Source organism: Myiozetetes cayanensis, unplaced genomic scaffold (genome assembly GCF_022539395.1).
Source record: "Myiozetetes cayanensis isolate MyiCay16 unplaced genomic scaffold, myiCay2020 scf2-11, whole genome shotgun sequence".
Lineage (NCBI taxonomy): Eukaryota > Metazoa > Chordata > Aves > Passeriformes > Tyrannidae > Myiozetetes > Myiozetetes cayanensis.
In genome coordinates, this window is record NW_026087411.1 from 5,602,239 (window position 1) to 5,627,558 (window position 25,320).

Sequence of the window (25,320 nt, forward strand, 5' to 3'; positions counted from 1 at the left end):
GCATTAGTATCACTTAACACACAGATATGGCACCAAGAGTACAAAGGGTGCTCTGTGTTCAGGTATTTAACTGCAGAGATAAGTTACATCGGTATGACCACTTCTAGGTTGCATTACCTTTCTCACACAAGTTGCAACACTTGCACTGCTTCAAAAGCATTCATCCTGAAAAGCACAACTTAAAGACTAATTAGTTTCTAGAGCTCCTTTATTTTCTCATTTTACAGGCACAGCTGTTCAGAGTTCAGGTTAATAAGCTTGTGGATTACTTTATGCCACCTAAGAAGCTCCAGAGCGGGCAGTTGCAGGTGGATATGCCCCACCCAGCCTCCTCGCAGATACCAATCCTTCTCTCTGCGTCCTACCTGCCTCCCTATTAGTGACCCACCGTATTCTGGAACACAGGCTTCTGCTACCAGGCAACACCACAATGTCCTTTTCATAGTTAACTATGCCCCATCCTAATGCAGGGGGTTTGGAGGTTTATTTTGCCCCTGGGCTGCCTCTGAATCTCACCCTACAGGGTTTGAACCACTTTTGTTTCCCTGCCTGTGTTTACTCACAGCCATGCTCTACTCAGCTGTTCCTGTGTCAACACTGTCCCTCACTTCTAAGAGGAGGAGGGTTTAATGATTTTCACTCCACACAAGACCCAATGCCCTGCCTTGTGTACTGAAAGCAACTGCCTCCAGCGTGCTGTCGCTAGGCAAGCCATCTGATTTCTCCTGGAGCAGAGATACGATGCCAGACTAAAACAATGCAATCTGTAGCCCAAGATATCACTGCTAATTTCATGAAGTGATGCTGAACTGCAGGGGAGGTTCTTTCCTTGAACTTGCTAAAGAAATAAAGGGCTGTATCGTCATGTTCCTCTATCTGACTCACGAGCAGATGCTGTACAGTTTGATACAATTACGTGATTTCACATGACATTCAACATGAGTTTTGAAGAGGAACACGTTTCTAGCTGTTCCAGCTAAAAAGACAAGTCTTACTGCTATGGCCTCTGGTGTCCACACTGCCAAGAAGCCTGAATGGCAAGCTCTGCACCCTGGAGTTAACCTCATTAGCGTATTACTGCCAAATTTCAAGGTGGACATTTTAAACAGCTGTTGGTAATTTTATTTAGCAAAACAGGCAGGGAGTGGAATAAAAGCCCCACACACAGAATAAGTGCTTGAAATTGTCGTACACAGGGTATATAAGACCTGAGTCTGAAGGAAAGGAAACACTGAGAAAAGGGAGCAAAAGTGTGGAAGACCAGGACCTGTAATGGTCCCAAGGGGGAAGCAGGCTTGTCCATTCAATACTGAGTGCTGAACATGCACTGTACACCACCTTAACTCTTCTTCCCACAAAGTCAGTGGCTGAACTCTGAGCAAAGCAAACAATATCCCAAAAACCCCAAATATTTCATGTGTTACAAAGCATTAACACTGTTAAGGGGTTCCCAGAAGCCTAACCCCAGGTGCATGAGGGAAGGAGAAAAAAAAAAAGGAAGAAGAAAAAAGGGAAGATTACTGACTTACCAGCCCCATTAATCTTTTACTGCGTTACGTCACTTGTAATCTCTGTTCAAGGAGTTCCCATGTTATACAGTTAATAAAAAGTCATACTACAGTGTTTTAAGGAGATTATAGGGGGGAGGTGGAGGAGCAGCTTGAAGCCAAGAACATGCTATTTAGAGTATACAATAGAAATGTTAATCAAATAATCTGCAGGAAGAGGAGAAGGGAAGGAAATGACCTAATCCTCTGCACTACTCTGTGGTGGCTTATGGTGAGAAGTAAAAAAATTCTTGAGCAAACAAAGGTCCATTGTTAGAGCTACAGCTTCCAGATAAGAACCCTTTTCTGCATCTCAAGTTTCTGTGCCATGAAGGGTAGATGGTACTTCACGAACTCTTCTACACTGACCACTTCAGGAGGGGGTAGAAGAGGCTAATTAGATTTGCAGGACAGCTGGGTGAAAGATCCAAGTAGAATCTCAAGCTCTTAAGGCACAAGAAATGCTCCTTCAAATGGATTTGCCAACTCTAAAATGTCTTTCATCCAACCATGGTGATCCTTGTGCAACTGTGGAGCAACCTGTCACTGAAGCTGGCTACTGACACAGAGGCCAACAAGTCATCATGCTGCAGAGGCATTTGCCATGACACTAATCACACTTTGCCATCAGACAAACCTAATGAGCATTTCTCATGAAGTTCTGTTCTACCCTTCCATTTCCATCTTCATGGAAGCCCTTCTACTCAAGGACAGCCTGTTACAGTCAATCCACATCTCATCCTGCAGACTGGCCCTCTGTCTTCAGTTTGATCTCTGTTTTAGTAGGCACACATGGCTTTCAACACTGTACCAACTCAGTACTTTCAACTTCCTAGGGGACAGAACCCCATCAGGAAAAGTGCACTCAAGACTTCTGATCCTTGGACTGAGGGCATATTTCATAGTTAACCTTACTAGAAGCTGAAGGAATCTCAGGCAGGAATGAAGGAATACCTTCAGGACAGCAGGACAACTGACTTTTATGTGCTTATGGGTTTTCAAGAGGCTGAGTCAACTCATTTCCTCATAAGGGGCTTCATGGAATCACAGAGCAATTCAGGAGATCATTTAGTCCAACCTCCTGCTCAAAGCAGGAATTGGTTTACCAGATATGGAGCTATCATTGCAAAAGACTGGGAGCTTTAAGTATGAAATGTCCTCTCAAGACACACATTTCCTCAGAAAATAGGAAAGGTGTACTGAATGCTGGAGAACATGAGATGACAAGCAGACTTGCAGACCAGTCTAGGGTTTCGTGTTTGTTTACAGTCTTCCCTATGACTGCTGGATCCAACATTTGCTTAAAATAAAAACAATTCCCAAAAACTACTGCACAGAGCTTGCTGTAACCACACCAAAGATTGTTTGGGCTGATTAAACACTTGAAAGGGTGAGATCCACACCGTGTTTTAAAACAGCTTCACAAGAGAAATGTGGCCCAATAAGCAGTTCATTAATAAGCAGCAATTGTTGCCTCAGTAAGGCATTTAGGAATTCAGCTGCTCTCAAGATGATGTTGTCGTTTAACCCCAGCCAGCCACCAAGTACCATGTGGCTGCTTGCTCACACCTCCCCCTGTCCTGTGGGATGGACAAGAGAATCAGGGGAAAAAAGGTAAAACCCTCAGGTTGAAATAAGAACAATTCAGCAATCGAAATAAAGTAAAATAAAACATAATAAGGGAAAGGGAGAGAACATAGAAGGAGAGAGAAATGAAACCCAAGAAAGTGATGCACAACATACCTGCTCACCACCCACTGACTGATGCCCATCCCATCCCGTCCCTGAGCAGCTGATCAGCCCCTCCCAGCCAACTCCCCCCAGTTTATATACTAGGCATGACATCCTATTGTACGGAATATCCCTTTGGCCAGTTCAGGTCAGCTGTCCTGGCCAGGCTCCCTCACAGCTCCTTGTGCACCTGTTCCCTGGCAGAGCATGGGAAACCAGAAAGTCCTTGATTTAGAGCAAGCACTGCTCGGCAACAACCAAAACATCAGTGTGTTAACGTTACTCTCATCCTAAACCCAAAATACAGCGCTGTACCAGCTCCTAAGAAAAATTAACTCTATCCCAGATGAAATCAGCATAGATGGTCCTTCACCAGGCTTTCTCAAGTACTTCCTGAAGAATCAGACATGCTCAATTCCTAAAAATCGAAGACTCAAAGAAGGATAGGCAAGGCCTCATTCTGAAGAGAACACATTTGTTTCCAAAAAGGTCAAACTGACACAAGCCATCTGCCAAGTAAGAAACATGCAGATGTAGTTGCATCAGGCTTCCTTCCAAGACAGTAAACTTGAGTTTCCCAGGTACCTGGAAAAAGCTGTCATTAAAGATTTTTTTTTTAAGTTCTCTAGGATCACTTCTAGTTCAATTAACCTCAGCCATGAACAAGCACTTCCTCAAAGAATCTTTTAGCTGTTGTTCTGCCATTTTTCAACACCAGAACTCAGACTCTCTTTGGGTATTATGGTTTCCCCTAAATAAAGAAAGGGAGGCCCAATTTGAATTCATTTCCAAGATGCAGTTTTCATATTTGCAAAGCCTCTAAGGTACTTTACAGCAGAACTAGCTGAACCTGCATTACCTGAAATTTTTCATTCCCACAAAGCCAGATCATTTGACCATGGACTTCTTCAGGGAATGTTAAGACAGACAGTTGCTAGAAGTAGAAACGCCTTCAGTGATGAGAAACATCTTTGCCTCACTTTCAGTGATGAGAAACATTTCATACAGATTAGCAAAAAAGAGGACAGGAGAAGTATTCAGCTGTAGAAATTCAGCTATTACTGGCTGTCTCCCCATGCTCACATTGTAGGGGAAGATATCTTAGGATGGACAAAGTTTAAAAACTATACAGTACAGTTTCTAATCAACTCCCACATCACACAAAAGGATCTCTTAAAACAAGGCAAATACATTTTCTCTCAAAGAGATTGTGAGGCACAAAATCAAGTGTATCAGCTTCCCTCTGCTTTATCCTAAATTCCTAACCACACTGTAAGTATACTCTTGACACTCACCATTTCAATGGTAGTCCATCTGCAATTCTGGTAAAAAAAGTGCTGGATAACCTCCAAATGGCCTCCTCACCTCTGCATGTGAATGTCCCAAGACTGTAGTTCACACCTGAATATTCTGTAAGTCACTGCTAATAAACATACCACCTTACCATATTCCTCCTCCTCACTTCAAACTCTGGACAGTCTTTATATAAGGTACAAAACTTGGCCCTTTTTAAAGGTATCACCTCCAGCATTTACACATAAAAGCATATGACCTACATACCTCTGGAGAGTTGTCAGAGGCCTCCTCTCTGAAAGCCAAGGGTCAGGTTTTTATAGTGCCCTGCAAAGATATATTAGAGTTCTATACAGAAACAGCTGGTTCAGTACCTCCTTTTCCTGTATTTCTGACATTCAAGCACATCTTTTAGGAATATTTTAAATACTGTTGTATGAGCTCAGGTACAGAACAAATGTTGCTTTAGGCAATAACCCAAGAGAGCAAGAACTGATTACTTTTCACATGCAATAGGTTTCTGGTAGAGGTATACTGAAATATGTCCAGATACATTAAAAGCTGTCTCTTAAGGAGTCAGGTGAACCAACTTCTATGCTAATACAACTTGTATTTACACATGAACACAAAACTAACTTTTTGCACACTTTAGTTTCCATGTTCATCACCTCCTACAGCCAGCAATGCAAACAGCACAGTCCAAATACCTCCTCATGTTAGACCACCTACCTGCTCCCAGTCATTGCTCAGAGAAAAAAAAAATCCCATGCTACTCAATTATATCTTCTTTTTCTTCCTCCTTTCTAATCCCACGGGCAATGCATGATTTAGCATATCTAGACAGGCATAATACTTTGCTTCCTACACTTCTAATCCAATTTGGATAAGAGGTTTGCTGCTTATAAAAATAAACAGGCAGTTGCACTTAACCTCTATGCAGGCACTAACACCTAACAACAAAACAGGTCATTCCCAAAGAGTAGTAAGAATTCACTGCTAGAGATGCCATCCCTAAATTCTGCTCCTTGGTTCAGAAAGTAATTCAGTTACTTCTTTAACAGGTACAAGAGAGAGCTGGTAGGTACTCTTGGTTCTTGTCATATGCAATTTTTGACATTATTGCACCAAATATATTCTCACCAAAAAAGCCCAGCACAGAACAGCTCGACATGGAGATGGAGCTGTACTATCTCTTAGAGGGACCCAAGGGACCTTGGTCTGACCATACGGTCCAGTTTTAATTAAGAGCTAAGGAAATCATTATGTTCAAACATCTGACTTACAGCTGGAAGTTTTCAAGGTGTCTCTGAAGTTTTCAATTTGCTATGCTCATAGAAAAAAGTGCACATAAAAGGAAGTGCACTCTTTCTCTTATGTGAGAGTAATATTTTATATTTTATATAAAATATAAATATAAGAGAAATTATGTAGTACTACATGGCAACTTTAAGTTTTGTTCTGGGGGAAGAAAAAAACCAAACAAAAACTCCAAAATAACCCCCAAACCCCCATGCTTAAAGCCGTGGTTCAGGTTCTCTGTACATACCAGCTCACATTTCAAAGCTACCTGAAGAAGCATGAAAAACAAACGCAGTTGAACAGTCAAAGACTGAGCTAGATTTGAATTAGCACAAGCATGAAAGAAAACCTACATACATTACTTTCTCATTTCAGGCACTTCTCTGACACGCAAAAGTCTCTTAACGCTTGCAAACTCACTTCTGGAAACGACCTTGGCTTTGCACTTTGTACCTGTATGCACTGAGAGGCAGGCTTTCAGCAGCAAAGAATCACTTGCTTTCTCTCAAAGAAAAACTTTTCCATTCAGGAAATAGGAAACACCAATGGGCAAATATCCCAAAAAGAGCACATAGGCACAAAAAATGGCTCTTTTGACAGCACCATCGCCAAGCCATTTTTGATTCAGAACACAGCACTACTCTATAGAGATTGAAAATAAATTTCACGTGATTTACAGCATCGCTTATTTATTAACCAAATTGACTGGTTAATATAGTACAGATTTCTTCCTTTCTGAACCTTGAGAAAGAGACTGAGAGAAGCCTCCACCTTAACCTACAGTGAACACTCCATAAACCTACCTGGGCTTCATATGGGTATCTTCAAGTGCACCTTTTGTGTACCATGGAAATCTTAGGTCCTGTTTTTCTAGTAGAGCAAAGTTAACAGCAACGATCTGGTCTGGAGGAGCTGTTTCATTTGCTCCTTTTCAGTCAGCCATTCAGAGCAGACTGATTCACTCCCAAGAAATCTGGCTCTTCAGAAGTAATCCTTGCAAGTTTTTAGGGGTAGGTTGGCCCTCTCTGCACTGACATTGTTTATGAACATTGCTTCAAATTACAAACAGCTGCTCACATGGAGCACAGCAGTGCCTCATTCACATGCATTCAGAAAGGTTTAGAGAAGTCCTGCTCATGTTCTATTTGTCAGTGGTCACTCTCCTGCTTAGGGATGTCTCCTGCCATCCCCTTTGCTGAGCACAACGCTCAGAGGGTATGAACTGTCACAGGTAACACTGGCACACCTTAAGAAGCCACTACCCAGACCTGGCAGAGAATGTCTAACACACTTCTGGACCAATACAAATTCAAGGTAAAAAAAAACCAAAAAACCAAACCAAACAAGTGCCAGGAGAGTGGGACAAAGGCTACAAGGCTGCCAGGCTGATCAGCAGAGCTGCCTTTAGCGTATATTACACTATATTACCCCAATGCAACTTAGTGGCAGAAGTTTTATTTAGAATTTAGACTTCCAAGCATGCTCAGTTTCCCTTCAGCAACATCAACCCCAGCTGTAGAACATACGTTCTCTAAACATAAAGGAAAGAAAATACTTTTCTCTGGGTTAGCAGCCACTGCTGCACTTAAGCTTTTTAAAACACTGAAGTCATTCTGTACTTCACTGATGGAAGTGTGTGGATTACATGTCCCCAAAATAAACTTTGAACTATACAAATAAATACAGCACTGTCACAAGCTCATCCTCCCTCTACTCTCTGTTTTATAATAGGCATTCCCTGTCTGCAAACATGACTGCTAGGACAAAAAGATGCAATGTCAGCTACACCAAACAACTCTGAAACATTCTCAGCACTATACAATGTTACAAAACCAACATGAGGAGTGTATCAGCTCCAATAATTTTACTAGTTTCTGAGGTGAAGCATTTTTCTTTCACTAATCACTTACAAGCTTAGGGGTTTTTTTCCTTGTTAGAAAAAAACCCAAGCTCTTTATTTTGAAAGTATCGTTTAATAACGTTGTGGGAAAGAACTTGTGTCGGTAACTTTAGATACACAGCTATTTAATTTTCATTACATTTAAAATCTAACGAAGTTATAGTAGCTATCTCACATTACTAGAAATAAGATACACTTTCTTTAAATTACTTAAAAGACTGATGCAAATATCACAGCTCAAAATGCAGATGTGTAACTGTTGACACAAAGCTCCAGCCCCAAAACTCGCCCAACGAGAACTGTGAGTTGGAGCTCAGTGCCTGTGGACCAGAACACCACTTCTGGGAACAAGCACATCTTCCCAGTTTTGTGACAGAGAAGATATTACTCTGCTTCTGGTATTAAAACCTACAACTAAGTACCCTCATGATTGCTGTACTGGGATTTGGGAAAGTCCAGCTGCAGGAGTAACTATGTTTTGCTTGTTCTAGGCCCTTCTTTTTAAGAACAGAACTTCTTAGCCTAACATGAAAGAGTGCAAGTTTAGGAATTACTGGGTTTTTCTGTATATCTAGTCCTGTCTTTTCAGGTCATCCTCCCTCATTCGGCAATGTGAAAAGGTTAACACATCCTCACAGGTTACTTATTAATTTTTTTATTAACACATTTAAATAAATGTCTCCAGTTTCCCAGAAATGTAGCTTGGTACTTATTCCTTAAATTCTGATAGAGAAGTCTACCTAAAAATTGTATAACAAGAAAAACAAAGGTTGCAATCGTAAACCCCCAAAGCAACACACTAGGGCTGTACACATTGAAGCAGCAAGACTTATCTTTACCAGAAAAAAAAAGCTCCAGAATATAAAAGTTAAGCAAAGATAACAGAAGACCTAACACAAAGGGGCATTGAAATATTACAATCGAAACTGCCAGTGAAGTGGCAGCCAACTGAAATCAAAGATCATAAGAAAAGCTCTCTTGTTAATCGAAAGCAACATGAAATCTCTTTTTGACCACAAATGCACAGAGTAATCCAAACCAGCTCCATCACAAAGAAGACTGAATTCTTTGACAAAACTTCAGCCTTCCAGACAACTGCCTGCAAACTCAACATGTTCCAAAGATGGTTTTTACTGTGGCACAAATGAAGACTCTCTAATTAAATTTTAAAAAGAGTAAAAATATACTTGCAGCCTATAAGTTTAGCCCAGATTGGAATTCTGCAACAAGATCCTCTTCCTTAAGTGTCTTTTTTAAAGCATGCCAAAACCATTAGTTAAAAGGATAATCTAAATAAAGCCACTGTTAAAAAAATAAAACTACATCATATCATGGCTGGAACAGCTAAGGAACTGGTCAGGGAGGAAGGATTATTTCCTGGCACAGTAATGAAGCAACAGGCTAAGTTCTCCCTCTCTCTTTTTATGATTACATCAAGCCTTCCCAATGTTTCTCAAAAATAAAACTGAGGTTTGTAGCTCATCTGATTAACAGATGATCAATTGTACTGAGCAGGAGGAATTTGTTTCTGTGCAAATAAGTAAAGGCATGCTCAGCAAAGAAAAGAAAATGAAGTCCAAATTCTGTTTTTTCTTCATCTACCAGGTCAATTCACCAAACCTGATACTTGAGCCCAATTATGCAGGTGCAAGTAAGGATTCAACTGCACTGAAGGCAACTGAATTCAGCAGCATAAGCAAGATCACTATCAGCCTAACTAAGCAAGACTGTACTAGAGCAGATCTTGGCTGGACATGTAATTTAATTCACCACCCTGATTTTGGATAAGCCCCAGACCTCCAGAATAATTACACTGCCGTCAGAGACAATGCTCAGTGTCAGTTGTAGTACTTGTGTATTGTTTGTCTGAAGAGATGAAGCACTTACATGCCAGGTACCTTCCAGCTTCTCAAGCCATTATACTCAATTGTGTTTCACAACTCTTCATAAGAGTTCTTTGCAAGTATTTTTGGCCTATATACAAGTACTTGAACATGGAAAATCCTCTCTGACCCACCATGTTTCATTAGAAAGAAACATCTTCCTAACTTATCTTCCAATGAGGCTCTCAAGTTGATAAAACAAAGCTCTAACAGCTACGTTACTATCAAAGTTCCAGACCATACTGCACTATATGGTGAGTTTCCCCTTGAAATAGACCGGCAGACTTGAGGAATTTTGCAGTAAGGATTCACTCGTGATAGAAACTTGACAGAAAAAAAATCGAGAGGCACAGTGGAATACAGAGCTGTTCAGAAACTAATATAAATATGCAGCACGAATTCAAGTCAGCAAACTCACCTGAAATAGATAATGGAGTGGTATTTCCCATACCTAAACCATTTCAGGCTGTTAACCACCAATACTGACGGCTCATAACCAGTTTCAGGATTCTGGCAGTCGAAACACAAATAGCAGCCACTGAAGTACTGATAGCTTTGATCATGAAAAACATTATTATGATTAGCATCTCCTGCCTATTTGCTCCAATCCCTTGAGATGTAAAATGAAACTGTAAACATTTTCAAAGTTATACGCCAGAAGTCCTCTCACTATTAATCACACCCTTTGTATTTGAGGTTGTACTCTCAATTTCACTAGCATTAACTCCATTTGAAAACTGGTCTAAGCAAGGAAAAGCTGGTGTTCTCACAGCACCACATTACTCCTTTGGTTGAAGCAACAGTGAGGAGGCAGCAGCTGTTGTACTCAAACCAGAGGGCCAAGGAAAAAGAATAAGACACAGATACATTCACCGCCAAATCTATGGAAAGCAGTGCAGGAATTTTAAGCCTATCACATCAGAATGATATACAGTCAGTCTGATAAAAAAAACTTACGGCACAGCTCCCTGAACCTCTTAGAAAACTCCCACACTTGATTTGTTTCTCTTGAGTTAGTGAGAAGACTCAGCTCATGGAAAAGCTCTGGTCAGCAGGTCTGGAGCAAAGACAGGCCCAGGGCTGCACAGCTCAGGGGAGGGGTGGCTGTGTGTGTGCAAAGGCCAGGGAGATGAGATGGAGAAGGCATCGCTCTCCGGAGGCAGTAAATAGTGTATCAGCTTAGTGCCTCTGTAAACAACCCTGGGGAGATGTCCAGTATTAGGGCATGAAAAGGTAAAGCTGGTACAGCTTAGGAGGCATCTCACTAATAGAATAACCTGAATTTTTATAAAAGCTGGGAGTGGTTGCTGTAGAGAGATCCTGTCCAACAAACCACTTAAAGCATTCTCTCTCCACTTTCTCTTTTAAAAAAATAGTGATTAGAGAACAAACACCGTTATGGGTAGTTACAGCAAGACAATACTAATAGTTCATATTGTTCTACACTTGTACTTCTAGCAACTAATCTCAATCGAAACCTTGGAGAGGTAAACAAAAGCTCCATTTTAAAGGAACTCTAGAAGTAGTTACTGAATTCTCTAGATGAAAAAACTGAAAAGAAGTTCATGTGCAAGAGGAGAAGTTTGTTCTTGTAGAACAACTGTGTAGATGCAAACTCACCGTGTCCAAGAACCTCGAGATCGTAACCGCACTTCCACTTGGATTTACGATACATAACCAAAAGCCACGCTCGCAGAGGGGAAATGACCTGTTGATGATGGTGGCTGTCAACAATGAGCTCAGATCAGTTTAGCTGCTAGTGCAGACAGGACAACGTTTTTCAACACTGCGAGAGAAAGTCAGAGTGAGACCATATGGTTAAGTCCCATCCACATCAGCACCATCAGCAATTGAGAACTGTCAGCTGGGACAGGCAGAGGTGGGAAGTCTACCTGTCAGCCCCTGTAAAGAATGGTTTCCTAGAGGTTTATCAGTGTTGGCTCAGTGTCTACTGGAATAAATGCATGTTGAAAAAAGCACCAATAAAGTGTATTTGAACACAGCATATTTTCCTTCTCTCCACTCAGTATTCCCAGTGCAAATTAAAATGCTCAGTTGGTCAAAATCACTCAGGGAATTCAGTTACCCACTGGTTGGTTTCAGTGTGCTCAAGACTTACTGAAATTTAAGAACATGTTCTGGAATTATACTGGATAAGCCAAAGTTTTACATTTACAGAAGACTGCCAGTTGCAGGTAAGCTTTAGACAAGCACTGTCAGCAGACACCCCGGCTGTGTGTTACCCAAAACCGTGCAAAATAAAGGGATGAAAGGGCTGGCTTTAACTTCAAACTACTTAGAGTAGGGGGAGCTGGACCAGATGAACTCCAGAGCTCCCTTCCAAAATAAATTCTCCTCTTCACTGACAAACTTGGCCATTTGCACAGAGGCACGAGCTCTGCGTGCAAAGACAAGCCCTGCATCACAGAGCTATTATTTATCACCCATTCTCACGACTGCCTGAACTTAGTTGTTAACAAAGAGCAGGAGCACGTTCTGCAGTTAAACAATTTTAAGGTGGCATAAAACACCACTGCCAGCAAAGGCAGCAGGACCTGCCTTGCTCCTTACAGTTGGATAACAGAAGGTTTGTGCACAACCATGATTCACAGATTCAAGCTCCCGTCTGCTTCTCAACTGGATTTACTGGTGCCGAGAGCACCTGAACAAAGGACAGGAACAGAGAGCTGGGACTACCTTTCATATGACCTTGTGTTCATTTCCAGAAAAACAGTAAAATGACGTATTTTTAAATGCATAGCCTAATGAACAGTAAGATAACAGGAAATAAGAGTTTGTTCCTGAGGAGCACTTAAAAGCTGTGTTTAATCTTGAAAAACAACGGAACTTAACTATTTCCATTCTGAACTCCAGAGCTAATTTTGTTTTCTTTATACTCTCTCTTCTATTCAATTTACTTTGTTCCTTTAGGTAACAGAAGCTACATTTATCAGCAAAAGACTGCTTAGTACAGCAATAATCTAATTGGCATGCATTCTGAGTTGATACTAAGCTTATATGAAGGATGTTCTAAAATTAAGCTTGAAAACAAGCAGAGTAACAGCAATAAATGAAAAATTTAAAATTCTGTCTTAGTTACAAAAACACACTTGGGACAACCTTTGGTTCTGTCTTCATCAGGCTTAGTCATTTCCTGAACATTTCTTCACAGGGCAACGTTTTTGTTACAGATTTTGCTATGTTTGGGGGTCTAGGACTTAGGACAACTGCAGAGAGAAGAGGAAGACAAGCACCATAAGTCTACTCAGTTCTGCAGTATTATGTACCACCAATTCTTCTTATGAGGAACAACACCACGATAAAAATTACCAAAACACTTTCAGGAGGCTAAAAAGCGAGGCACAGCTTGTCTGCTAACACTAATGCGAGTTACCTGCATAACCAGTTGCTACAATAAAACCTGGGGTACACAAACACTGACACATAGTATGGTCTGGTTGCCAGAATTCTTCCACCAAAAATTGTCCTGAATTGGTCATTTGTTTGCATGCTGGGAAAGCATCTTCTAACACTGCCTGGGCAAAGGTAACCTGCAGAAATTGAACATGCCCCAATAGAGACTCCAATACAAGGAGTGGAATGAGAAGACAGGTGTAGAACAGAAAATACAGTCTCTGACGACTGCGAGATAATACCTAAAGGCTGTGAAAGCTTAAGTAATACTTCCAAAGACTAATCAGCATCTCTGAGATGGAGCAGAGTCTGAAACAAACTGTGTCTGAGGTCTAGACAACTGAAGTTAGACTCAAAAACCATGCTCAGTATTTCAGCATAAAAGTGAGGTCTAACAAAAACCACCGAGTGCCATGGTTCAGACTAACCAGGAATTCCCACATACTCTATTACAATGACTACTATTAATAGGGAGTGTAAAACTCACTGGGATTTTAAGTTGCTCTGTATCACGAGACACCTCTCTTCCTCACTTGGATGCAGGTCTTTGAAGCCCTGAGCGACCTTACCTTCTGCCAGAGTTGTTAAAGCTGCAAAGCAGAAACCAAAACAGACTGTCATTTAATAAAAGGAAGCTCAGCAGAAGGAGTAAAAGAGGCGGAGGGGGAAAACCCAGGCTCCACCGAATGCCACGCTGCTCCACACCAACACAATGGAAGGGAATCCTGTTCCACTCTGAGGGCTATGAGCCACCTGGCCAGAAGCCATGCTTATGCACAGCTACTTGGCCCTGAGGGTTGAAAATAAAAGATGAACAGCCAAAATATGAGGCCAGCAGACACAGCTGTCAGGCAGGGATCAGCAGACCTGAGGACTGTAGCATTAGGAGTGCTTCAGCCCATGTTGGTTGGCTGTTTTGAACTATATCCTATTCTTTCCCTCAGTTATTTCCTTCCTTTCTTTGTCTACCTACCATAACTCCTATTTGTGCTCTGCTTCTCTCCCCCTACCTCTTCCCTTTTTTGTCTCTTCGGAGTCCAAGGTCTTTCAGTCAGGCTTCTATTCATACAGCTGACTAGAGCTGAAAAAATGAAAGTTCACAATTTTTGGTATGTGTAGCTTCCTGTCACAGGAATTTTTATAAAACTCAAGTTTCTTGATGGATTGTTTATAACACTATTCTCAGTCACAGCACACCAGTCAGTATTAAAGACAAGAGTTCACAAATAATGCAGTCTGCTGATTTAGCTTCTATAAATGGAGGGTTTGGCCACTGCAGAGATGCCTGATCTACAGCTCTCACTCACATAAACAGTCCCTGGCCACACAAATAAAGACTGTCATGATCCTTGTCCAAAGTCCTGCAGGGGAAAAAATTAACATGATAGCAGATTGGATGGAACAGCTCTAAGAAAAATCAATAACAGTAGCTGTAAAATCTAAAATTAAAGTAAGTCTGTTTTTGATGCTTTCAGTACACACAGTACATTAAATTTGGCAAAAACCCAATGGAACATGAAGTACTTGTGGACAATGTCTGCCAAGAGCTAGAAATATAGCACTTAAGTCTTTAAAGAACAGAGAACCTCAGTTGATTTCTACTTTATGCATCTGAAAAAAAATTAAATCAAGGTGATCTTTCTGAGGGAACATTTGTATTAAATCTAATGGGCGTGCTTTGTGCAATGCTGAATGGAACACACGCGGATTGGCAGAGAATCAGTATTTGTCATTTTATAATCCGTTCCACTTGCAACAAAGGTTACAAACAGATGTTACACCTCCCCGTGCTCCAAACCACTGTGCTTTCCTCCTTAGCATCAGGCCTGTGTCTGACACAAGCTCTGTACCCGGCCCTCGGTCACGCTGACACTTCTAAACACCCAACACAGTGAAAGCAGAAGAAATGAGAAGTGTGAACTCAGGGAACTCACGCTGCACAATCAGTTTTTTCACCCACCTTCAGGTTTGTTGGTACTTCACTAGTTTACATGCCTCAGAGCAGAGCAAGATTTGATTAGTAACTGAAGACTAATTTGCATTTCTGTAGCAGCCCCCAAACATTAACAAATTAAGCATCAACACACCTGTGAGTTGCCTACCTTTATTAAAATAAGGACAAAAAAAAAAGAGACAAGGCTAACAGCCATCTGGGGCTTTGGAGACATCATCCATCATCCCAGCACACAGGATCCTCTCCCTGTCACCTCCCATACACAGAGTTCCCTCCTCGTTTGACAGGAGAGTGGAGCACAATTCCAGCTTTGTTACATTTCAGCCTGAACCCTGCCTTGGGAAACTGGACAGCAAGAGAAGAGGAAACATGCAGTGTTTCCTCTTGTCACCAGCCCAAACCAAGGCAAGAAACTTCTCATGTCATCTCACTCTACATGTAAGCCAAGCACTATCTGGATCTTTAAAGCTGCTATTTCTTGATCATTGAGGTTTAGAAATATTAGAAGCAGCCAGATAATTATGACTGTTACTCCTCCTCGTTAACAGCTATAAAGTAATAGCAGCATGTCTACAGTATTTGCTATTGTGGACCCTTAAGAGACTGAAAGGCACCAGACAAGTGATTATTGGCATAATAAATAAGCTCTTCACTTCTTCCTGTGACAGGTCTCTTGGCTTTAGGGGTTAACATCTTGTTTGGATGAGGCTCCTACCTCTGCTCCTGGTTAGACACTTGTAACTTGAATGAGCCCCTCCCCAAAGTTGTAGAGTAAGGGAAAGATGGCAGGAAAAATGCTTGTAACACCCTCCCTCTCGAGGTAGAAGTTTCTCTTGCTATGTATGCATATCTCAGAACAGTGAAATATGCATGATTGTTTCAGTGAGGAAAAAAATTTTAATAGTGTATATACACTGGCACAGAAATTCAAAAGCAGTTGCTATATCTGAGTCACAAGTGGGTTATAATCCCACACTTTCTACTACAGCACCCTGACCTTTCTCAGCCAGCAGTGAGAGATACAAGAACCTACTCTACATTCACATCTGCTGCTCAGAAACCCTCAGACAAAGCTCATACACTGGCCACAGCGCTGACTGTAAAATTACACACATGCAAGAAAAGAAATGCATAAAAATAAAAGCTACTTGTGCATTTATATGCCTGCGTGATCAAGCTGAGTTCCTCAATTTCAGCAGGTGGCTGATGGCCTCGACACAATAACACATCACATCTTTTAGAAAAGACAAGAGAAAAAAACCCCACCAAGCTGTTACCTCACCATGGTACACTCCAGCCTTCTGGAACAATCTCGAGTACTTTACAGAAACCTCACCCAACAGGCAACAGCTTGTGCTGCACCAAAAGGGAAAACTCTACTGGAATGACATTTCACAGACACTATGTACAGCACCAAATAAATACTAAGACAATTGATGTGGGCTATCAGTAGCATAGCAATTACCTTATTAAAAAAAAAAAAAAAACCCCCCAAAAAAAGCCACAAAAAACCACAACCTCCCAAAAACCCAAAGATCCAGTATGATGGATCCACCTTCTGCAGGAATCAAGAGACAATGACTTGGCTGTGAAAGTCATCTAAGCACAAAGGGGTGACCAACTGTCTTCAGACTAATATGCTTTACAAGATCACTTGTCTAAAGCTTGGTCTGCTAATCCCAGGGTATGAAGTGCATAGTCATAAATATATATGGTGTGTATGTATACATATATATAAATACATTAAGAAGTACAAGGACCAGCAGAATGGAGCAGGAAGCAGCCCTTACCTGAAGTGTCAGCACTACCATCACCAATTTGCCTCAACATTATCACATGAGAAAGGGAACAAGTGAAACACTGTCTACTTCTATGCCTCCTGGGTCTCTGCACTACCTATCCGAAAAACTGAAAAAATGTGAGATCTTTTCCCTGTTAAAAAGCAGTTTTTACTGATTGTCCCCATAAGTTTCAGGCAATTTGAGCTAGATCTCTCCCAGCTCTTTACTGAAAGTACATAAAATAAATATCCCCACAAGTAGCAGGAGTTGAAGGTAAGTGTTACCACAATGACTTGTTTTACAGTTTCACTATTATCTTCTCCCCTATAACTATTCAACTGGACAGCCAACATGTTCATGTCACTTGTGGGCATCATAGGTTTTTGTGGAGTTCTAAAGGCAGCATTCCTAAATCTGAAACTTAAATTACCATGAAAGTTTGATCATGAAAATGGAAACAGCAGTATTGACTGCACAGTCCATAACTTTGCCTTCTCCAACGTTAATAGTCAACAACTGTGGTTTCCTACACAGGAGGAACTGTCCCAATTTCTATCAGAAGATTCTGTAGCATGTTACGTTTCCTTTCCTAAATTCAAAAGAGAGCACTTGCCTAGCAGAAAGGACTCAGATTCAAATCCAAAATGCAGCAGATACCCTACCTCCAACACTAGTAAGGCTGAAGCCACTTCACTCTTTTTCACTGCAGAACAGGAGTTCAAAGTCACCTTCTGCTAACCTTAAAATACAGCAACTCAAATATCTACATGCATTTATTTTCTTCCATGTTGAACATTCCTCAGAGTATTTAAAGTGGCTCACGAAAAAAGTAAACCAAGCCAAACAAAGAAGAAGAATATCAGTGGGAAACAGCAGAATTGACATATTTTTAGAATTAGCAGTTTATCCCAAGAGGTGCATTAAAGGAGGAAAATTATCAACAAGTTCTTTAAAAGTAAGGAAATTACTTGTAGTAAGCCTCCATGTATGATGCATTTTGGATTTTTACCCCTAACCTCATTCCAAATAAATTGTTCAGCTATATGATCTGACAAAAGAATCATTACTGATTTTCCAAGCTGAAACTTGTGTAAAGCCACGATTAAGGTAATATTTATTCTTGTAAAAATATTGCACCGAACTACAGCTGCTTCAGATAAGTGGAAAGAATATCAAGGCAGCATGAGACAAAAATCTCAGTATACATTAACACTTAAAGAGAAGAGGAGCCTTGAGATTTCTTGGCAGGAATTCTCCAGGGACCACTTTTATCATTTAACACAAATAATCTGTCTTAGGACAAAAGAAAACACAGATGAAGTACTCCAGCTTGTATGATTTTAAAATCAAGTCTTTACTCTTTAATACTGCTAGGCCATATGAAAGGCAGCATGAACTGAGAGCAGGGACAGGGGGCACTTTGGGGCAGCTCTGTAACTGTAGGAGAGGTATGATCTTAACACAAGAAAAGGAACTACAAACACATGGAACTCTGACCCTAATTTTGCCACTAGTTTAATATTAACTTACAGTGTCCCAGTGGACTCAGTGTTTAAGGGGGCCATATGTGCAGCTTACACAGGCACACTAGTTCCCATTCCTGATGGGAAGTAGTTCCACCTGGTTGGGTGCCTTGTGTGCTGTCCCAAACAGGGCTGATCAATTCCTGGGCAAAGATGACCAGCTGGACAGAAATACCTCAAGCTACATCTCACCCTAGAATGCCAGTTTGACTGCCCTGACCCAAAGAACAATTAAGCCATTAGTGTTGTTGACACAGAACTAGGGGTTACCATCCTAGAGGACAAGCTGGCAGGGACAAATTAACCCAACAGCTGCAACTTTCCAGTTGCTCACTACTCTATTCAGACAATTAAGCAGAAGCACTGAGGAGACAAAAAGGACAGTGTGAGATGCACAAATCACATCAATTAAGTTTGTTCTTACTCTGCCTTCAGAAACTCTTGCAGGCCTTGAGCCTGACCAATGTCAAATCTTAACACTCCTCTTAACAGAAGACAAACCAGTGCCCTCAAATTCAATCTCTACTCTGCAGCTTGTCCATAAAATAAGGAAAACAGGTATCCTAGCTCAGAAAAGAATATTTTCAAGCATTTGTAAAGAAGCCCAAAGGGTTGTGTAGTTGCAGAAGCATTGCAAACTTGAAGCACAAGGAGCTAAGTACATCCAGGCAACAGAAGGGAAAAAAACATTGATGGTGGTCTACTTAAAAGACAATTTTGCCTAGGCAGGGGTTTGTGTTTTATTATTTTTCTGGGGTTTGGTTGTTTTGGTTTTTTCTTGGGTTTTTTTCCCAATCTTCTTTTCAAGTCCTAGCTCCAAGAAACTATCCCCCAAAGAATCCTACTTGACTTTCTCCAAGCAAGTATCTTGCAAGTACCTACAAAGTATTTTTTAATATATCTCATTCACTCTAAACCTCAGCCAATCCACAAAAATCCACCACCTACTAGCTATTCATATTATCAACTATCCTAATAAGTATTCTAGGGATCACTTCTGGTTTGAGTCTTCTTTGGCCTTTCAGTACCTTCCTGCCATTCACACATATTAACCTACCCTAATATAGCCAGACCAGCACTTCTCCAGCACAAATATCTCTGTACTATTAAAAAAACTTCTCACAAGGAAGACTTTTCTCCCTTCTAAAAACACATTTATGCAATTAACTGCTACAAACAGGGCTGGCACAGGAAAACATCTGGTTGACATAGCTGTATATCCAGCTTCCAGGGAAATCCAGAGCATTTTGAGCCAACATGACACAAATCCCAAATCTTCTACAACACACATTACCGGTGAACAAGGAAAGTGAGTGTGAATTTAACAGATACTCTTCCCAAAAGGAGTATAATTACCAGACCAGAGTAAGAGGTTTTGACTGCTCCTAATCTAAAAACTGCAATAGACCTTTAATTAGAAGAGTAAAATTATAGGATACTCCCTATCCTGAAACCGCAGCAAGGTTTAGTCCACTCTGCTCTCGAGTACCAGATTCAAGCCCAAAATTCAGCATTTACATAAGTACCACGAGTGGCAGTCAAGTCACTATGATTAAATTCAGCAGCATGGATTAAAAACAAGGTCAGCAGATTAACTTTTATTACCTGTTCACGAACTGAACCGTGCTCCTGCATGGCAGGCTCCAGGGAATACCATCAATCCTTAACTAAAAACTCCCACCCAGGCACTGCGTTCAGTCTGAATCAAACAAGCTGCTGACTAGTTCACACTTGAGCCCACGTCCCACAGTGCCACCTCACAGCATTCCCACCTCACATGCCAGCCAGGAGGATGCTGCTAGAACAGGACTGGTATTGATGATTACCTACCTTCAGCACAGGGTGCCAGCAGGGGACAACAGACTTTTCCTGTAAAGCCTGTAGTTTCCAGCCAACTATTTTATATCCATTCACTACTACAGGGTTATTCCAGAAAGGTCATTTTGAGCAGTTGGGAACATTTGGTGCTCCAAATCATGTCATATGGGTCAGCAAAACAGTCCATGGCACAGGGTTTACTACCTAGGTAGTCCATAAGCTGTGCACTCACACGTGCAAAGCACTGAAGAACCTCTTCCTACTTGAAGCAAGAGCTTCTTTTCAAATCAATATAAATACAGGATACTTGTAAAAGAACATACTCTCAGTGCAAGGCTGTAATTTTTCTGCAAATCAAGTTATTGTCAAGAGTTTTTACTGCTCTTGAAAGGCAGGCTTTTCAACACATCAATTCAAACTTCTTAAACCAGAAACACAATTAATTGCTACATCCACTGCAAAACACCAAGGCCACTAAGAATGTGCCATGATGCCACCCTATTGTGACAGCCCACCCCCAACCACCCACTGGAGAGGGAAATCCACCCCATGAGCTGCCCAAGGCTTCCTGAGAGACACAGAGCCACCTCGGCTCTACCCAACTGACACGATTTCTCACAATTAAACTATTTTACCTTCTTCCCCACAAATCTTTTCATCCAGGCAGACTAACTGGGCCTGATTAGGGATGTAAAGTTAATTTCAGTAGAACTGGGGAACTACAGCAGGAGTGTGACATTTTTTAGTGGTGCATCTTGCTAACTGGTAGATTGAAAGGACACAGAAACTAGATCAGATGGAAACATGCTTACTTTTTTCCACTGAAACTCTCTCAGCAGTGTTCAGCGACGCTCGACCTACTTCCTATACCATCTCTTTGCTGTCACTTCCTTTGACAGACTGTCAGCACGCTTGTGAATCTGGAGATTAAGGAATGAATGCCTAGGAAGCAAAAGAGCTGGACTTTTTCTTCTCAATGTTCAGTCAAAACTTTTACAATCTAACCAGCAAAGCGCACAGTGACCAGCAAGGGAGCAACAAGTACCTCCAATTACTGGCATCCAGCAGGAATTGCTAATCAGCTGTGTAATTTCACTCACAAGTATGCCCTTAAAGGTGACTGATTTCTCATGAAAAACCCTCATTCTTCCTTTTATAGCTCAGGGTATGGATTAGCATCTACAAACAGCTTTGGGTTTTCTGCTTTCCCATGTTCCAGAGCTCCTGTCTGAAAAGACATTTTACATCAAAATATACTTGTAATTAGTTCCTTCCAAGTGAATAGGAGTTTTAAATACCACTGGCTCCAAGCAGATGATCCTCTATTTCGCATCTACAAACACAGACATCAGCTATAAATCCTGAAGTGAAAAGGATCCCGTTTTCCATGCTTAGCTTCTTAACAGAAACCAGCATTGCTACCAAAATACAAAACCATCGTAGCAGAGATAGTATATTAAGTTCTGCTCTAACTGAAACACCAGTAGTTACTCAAAACTTTAATTTCCAAGGTGAACACTAGCACGGTGACCTGCTGCGTTGAGAAATACGGTTCAGTGTTCGGTAAGAACGGAAACATTCATGAGGCACACACTTCACAGGACTTTACTCAGCACAACCACGTAGGTGCTCCTACATGTTTAATTCATTTGAAACAGGAGATGTTGAAGCTTAAGGTACCCAGTAGCTGCCTATTGCATTCCTAAAGCTTCCTGCCAGGCCATTCACACGACTTCAAAGAGTTAGGACACTTATCTTGCGCACCACTAAAAAGGTCTAATTTTCCAACTACCAGTGCTCAATTTTCAAAAAACCCCACGCTTTTTCTTGGAGGAAAGGACCGTGGGGGATAGGAGAAAGGGGAATATCCCAGGCAGACGTCTGAACTTTGGCTCTACATTACTCACTCCAAAATTGTCGGCCTAAAACATTACAAAGCCACACGAACCACACAGCGACACACAGAAACGAAAATCCGGGCAGCCTGTTCACATCCACTAACCTATAGGCGCCTTTCGGAACAAAAAGCAACTGAAGATGTATCATCAACAGGTCATCCGGCTGTTTCTTTGTGGGGGAAAAAAAAAAATTACGAAAAGCTGATGAACAGAAACCGGAAACGGCCTTTTTTTTTTTTTTTTTTTTCCCCGGGTCTCCCCCCGCCCACCACACACGTTCAAAATGGAAAAAATAAACCCATCGTCCTTTAGATGCAGAAGCGCCAGCACTGGCTCGCTGAAAGGCTTTGTGATTTTCCTTGCCAAGTAGTGTTTTGTCAAGGCAGAGGAGTCCCAGAAAAAAAAAAAAAATTAGGAAAAAAACAAAAAGGGGGTGGCCTTTAAGGCCAGAAACACGAGCGTTACAGCCACACTGCATTTCGCTTCCATGTATTCCAGAAGCTGCGTTTTTGCAGAGGTGAAGTAGCTGCAATTTTTGAGGAGGTAGTTAGAAAAAAAAAAAAGGGGGGGCGGAGGGGAGAAAAATGCTTCCGGTATAAAAAAACGTTTAAGTGCTCTAAAATACACCCTTTAAGAGGCAAAAATTATTCCGCTGAAAACACAACTGCTCCTTCTCTCCCCTGCCTTCAGATAAATTTCTCCGTGGCTGTTACAGGCAGAAATGTCCCTCTCCTATTAGATCTTCCTGAAAACGCATTATTTAACTAGGTGAAAACAAGAGTGAAAAGAAAAACCGGACACAAGTTGCGCTGGATGGCAGGCTGCTCACAAAAGAGCCGAGGCTGGGGAGAGAAACCCTGTGATTCCCCCAAGAAGCTTAAAATAAAAAGGACACAAGTTACCTACCGATTATCTGGATTCTTCCAGAGTGAAACAACATCAAATCTGGAAGAGCTTGGGATATTAAAAAAAAAAAAAAGAAAAAAAAAAAAAAGCAAGCTTTCCCACCAAGATCTCGCAGGTTAACAACAGCCAAACAAAATCCCCCTTTGTTTTGTTGTCACCCGCCTGCGTGCTGCTGCTGCTCCCATTCCGCGCTCCGGCACGGGGGGCTGAGATCAATGGACTTCGGGGGGTGGAGGGGGAGGAGGGGACTAATTCTTACCCGAAAAAAAATACACAGAACACCACTGTCGCCAAAAAAAAAAAAAAAACAACAAACAACACAACACCAACACCCTCCCCTAATTCAACAGAACCCCGGTGTCCGAGTACTGAGCGACTTTTATTTTTCCTTTTTTTTTTTTTTTTTTTTTAAGTGATGTTTTTCCCGAGGGCAGACGGCTCCGGCAGCCGCTCCATGACAAAGAGCTTCTCCAGCACATCCAGCCCCAGAGCGGGGCCAGCTCCGGATGGGAAGGAAATAAGACTGGGGGAAAAAAAAAAAAAGAAAAAAGACAAAAAAACTTCCCAAAGCCCGGAGGAAAAAAAAATAAAAATAGAGAATTATTTTGGAAACAGCCGCAAGAAGGGGAGCCCTGCGAGGCGCAGCACAAAGCGCGCAGGGCGGCGGGGGGGGAAGAAGGAGCCTGGGGAAGGAAAGGGGGGGCAGGCCCTGGGCAGGCCCCCCACCTCCTCACGATAGCGCCGCGCGGATGGGGGCTCCGTCGCGACAGACGCGATACTCACCCCACGGAGGAATGCAGCGGGCAGCAGAGGCACCCCACGCCGGCAGGCCGGGATCGGGGGGAAGGGGACGGCGCAGCCTCAGCCTCCTCGCGGCCGCACGGAGGGCGATAGTTCCGACTGGGCGACAGGCGGAGGAGCCTCGCAGCGCTCACCCCCGCCACGGAGGGCTCCGGCGGTGCGAGCCACAGGCCGGGAAACTGCAGCTGCAGCAGCAGCGGCGGCGGCGGTGGTGCTGGTATCTGCCGGGAAGCGGCGGGAGAGAAACAACCGATGTACGCCGGCTCCGCCGCCCTGACGCCGAGTGCCGCTGCCGCCGAGTGCCGCTGCCGCCGCCTCCCGCCCCGCCGGCCTCGCCTCAGCGCCCGCCCGCGCAGCCGGCGGCGGGGCGGCACCCGCCCGGGAACCGCCCCCGCCCCGCGCCATGACGGGACTTGTAGTGCCCCGGGCCGCCAGCGGACCCTGTGTGTGCCCACGGACCCACATCCCTGTGTGTGTGTCCCCGCAGATCCACATGTGTGTGTCCCCTCACAGATTCACACATCTGTGTGTGTCCCCAGAGATCCACTTTGCTGTGTGTCCCCACAGAGCTTCACACCCATGTGCGTCCTCACAGGTCCACACATTAGTGTGTGTCCCCCACAAATTCGCGTATGTGTGTGTGTCCCCATAGATCCACACCCCCGTGTGTGTTCGTGTCCCCATAGATCCACACCCCCGTGTCTCCCCACAGATCCACACATTTGTGTGTGTCTCCCCACAGATTCGCACACCCGTGTCCTCATGGAGCCACACATCTGTGTGTGCGTCCCTACAGATTCATACTCCTGTGTGTCCCCACAGATCCACACATCTGTGTGTGTCCCCTCACACACACTGACACACTTGGGTGTGTCCCAACAGACCCACACCCCTGTGTGTGTCCCCACAGAGCCACACACCCTCATTTGTCCCCAGAGAGCCACACACACGCTTGTGTAGATATATGTACTTTTATGTACTTCACTGCTCAGAAACCAACTGAAGCCTGGGCTGCATCCAAAGGAGTGTGGCCAGCAGGCAGAAGGAGGTGATTCTCCCCTGAGTTGCCCAGGGAGGATTGCTCCATCCCTGAAAGTGCTCAAAGCCAGGTTGGATAAGCCCTTGAGCAACCTGGTCCAGCGGGATGTGTCCCTGCCCATGGCAGAGGGGGATTGGGACTAGATGATATTTAAGGTCCATTCCAACCCTTTACATTCTATGATTCTATGTGTGCACATGTGTGTATATATATCCACATATGCACACATATGGATATATGTATGTACATACATGTGTGTGTATATGTGTGTATACACACAGACATATACATACAGAGCTGATGTTGCCACACTCCTCCCAGATATGTCTTGCTATGTGTGTATGGGAGCTTAAATAAATATATAAAAATCTACTTCAGGCAAGGCAGAAAAATTGCTCTGTACCACGGGCTGCTCCAGCAGTACTGCCAATGATGACTATTGTAGTGGTTCTCCAAGAGTATTTGTCTGGACAAAACATATTGTTGAAATATACACCTTGAAATACTATTTCAATTCAAAGACCCTTCTAGCC

General features: G+C 42.6%; 1 protein-coding gene across 1 annotated transcript in view; it reads right to left on the reverse strand.

The window, feature by feature from the left end:
• Positions 1-24,034, reverse strand: part of PELI1 (pellino E3 ubiquitin protein ligase 1) — a 43,319-nt gene extending 19,285 nt beyond the window's left edge. The window contains exon 1 of the mRNA XM_050315467.1: positions 23,731-24,034. The gene's annotated coding sequence lies outside the window, so the exon portion shown is untranslated. The remainder of the gene's footprint in view (positions 1-23,730) is intronic.
• Positions 24,035-25,320: the final 1,286 nt, after the last annotated feature.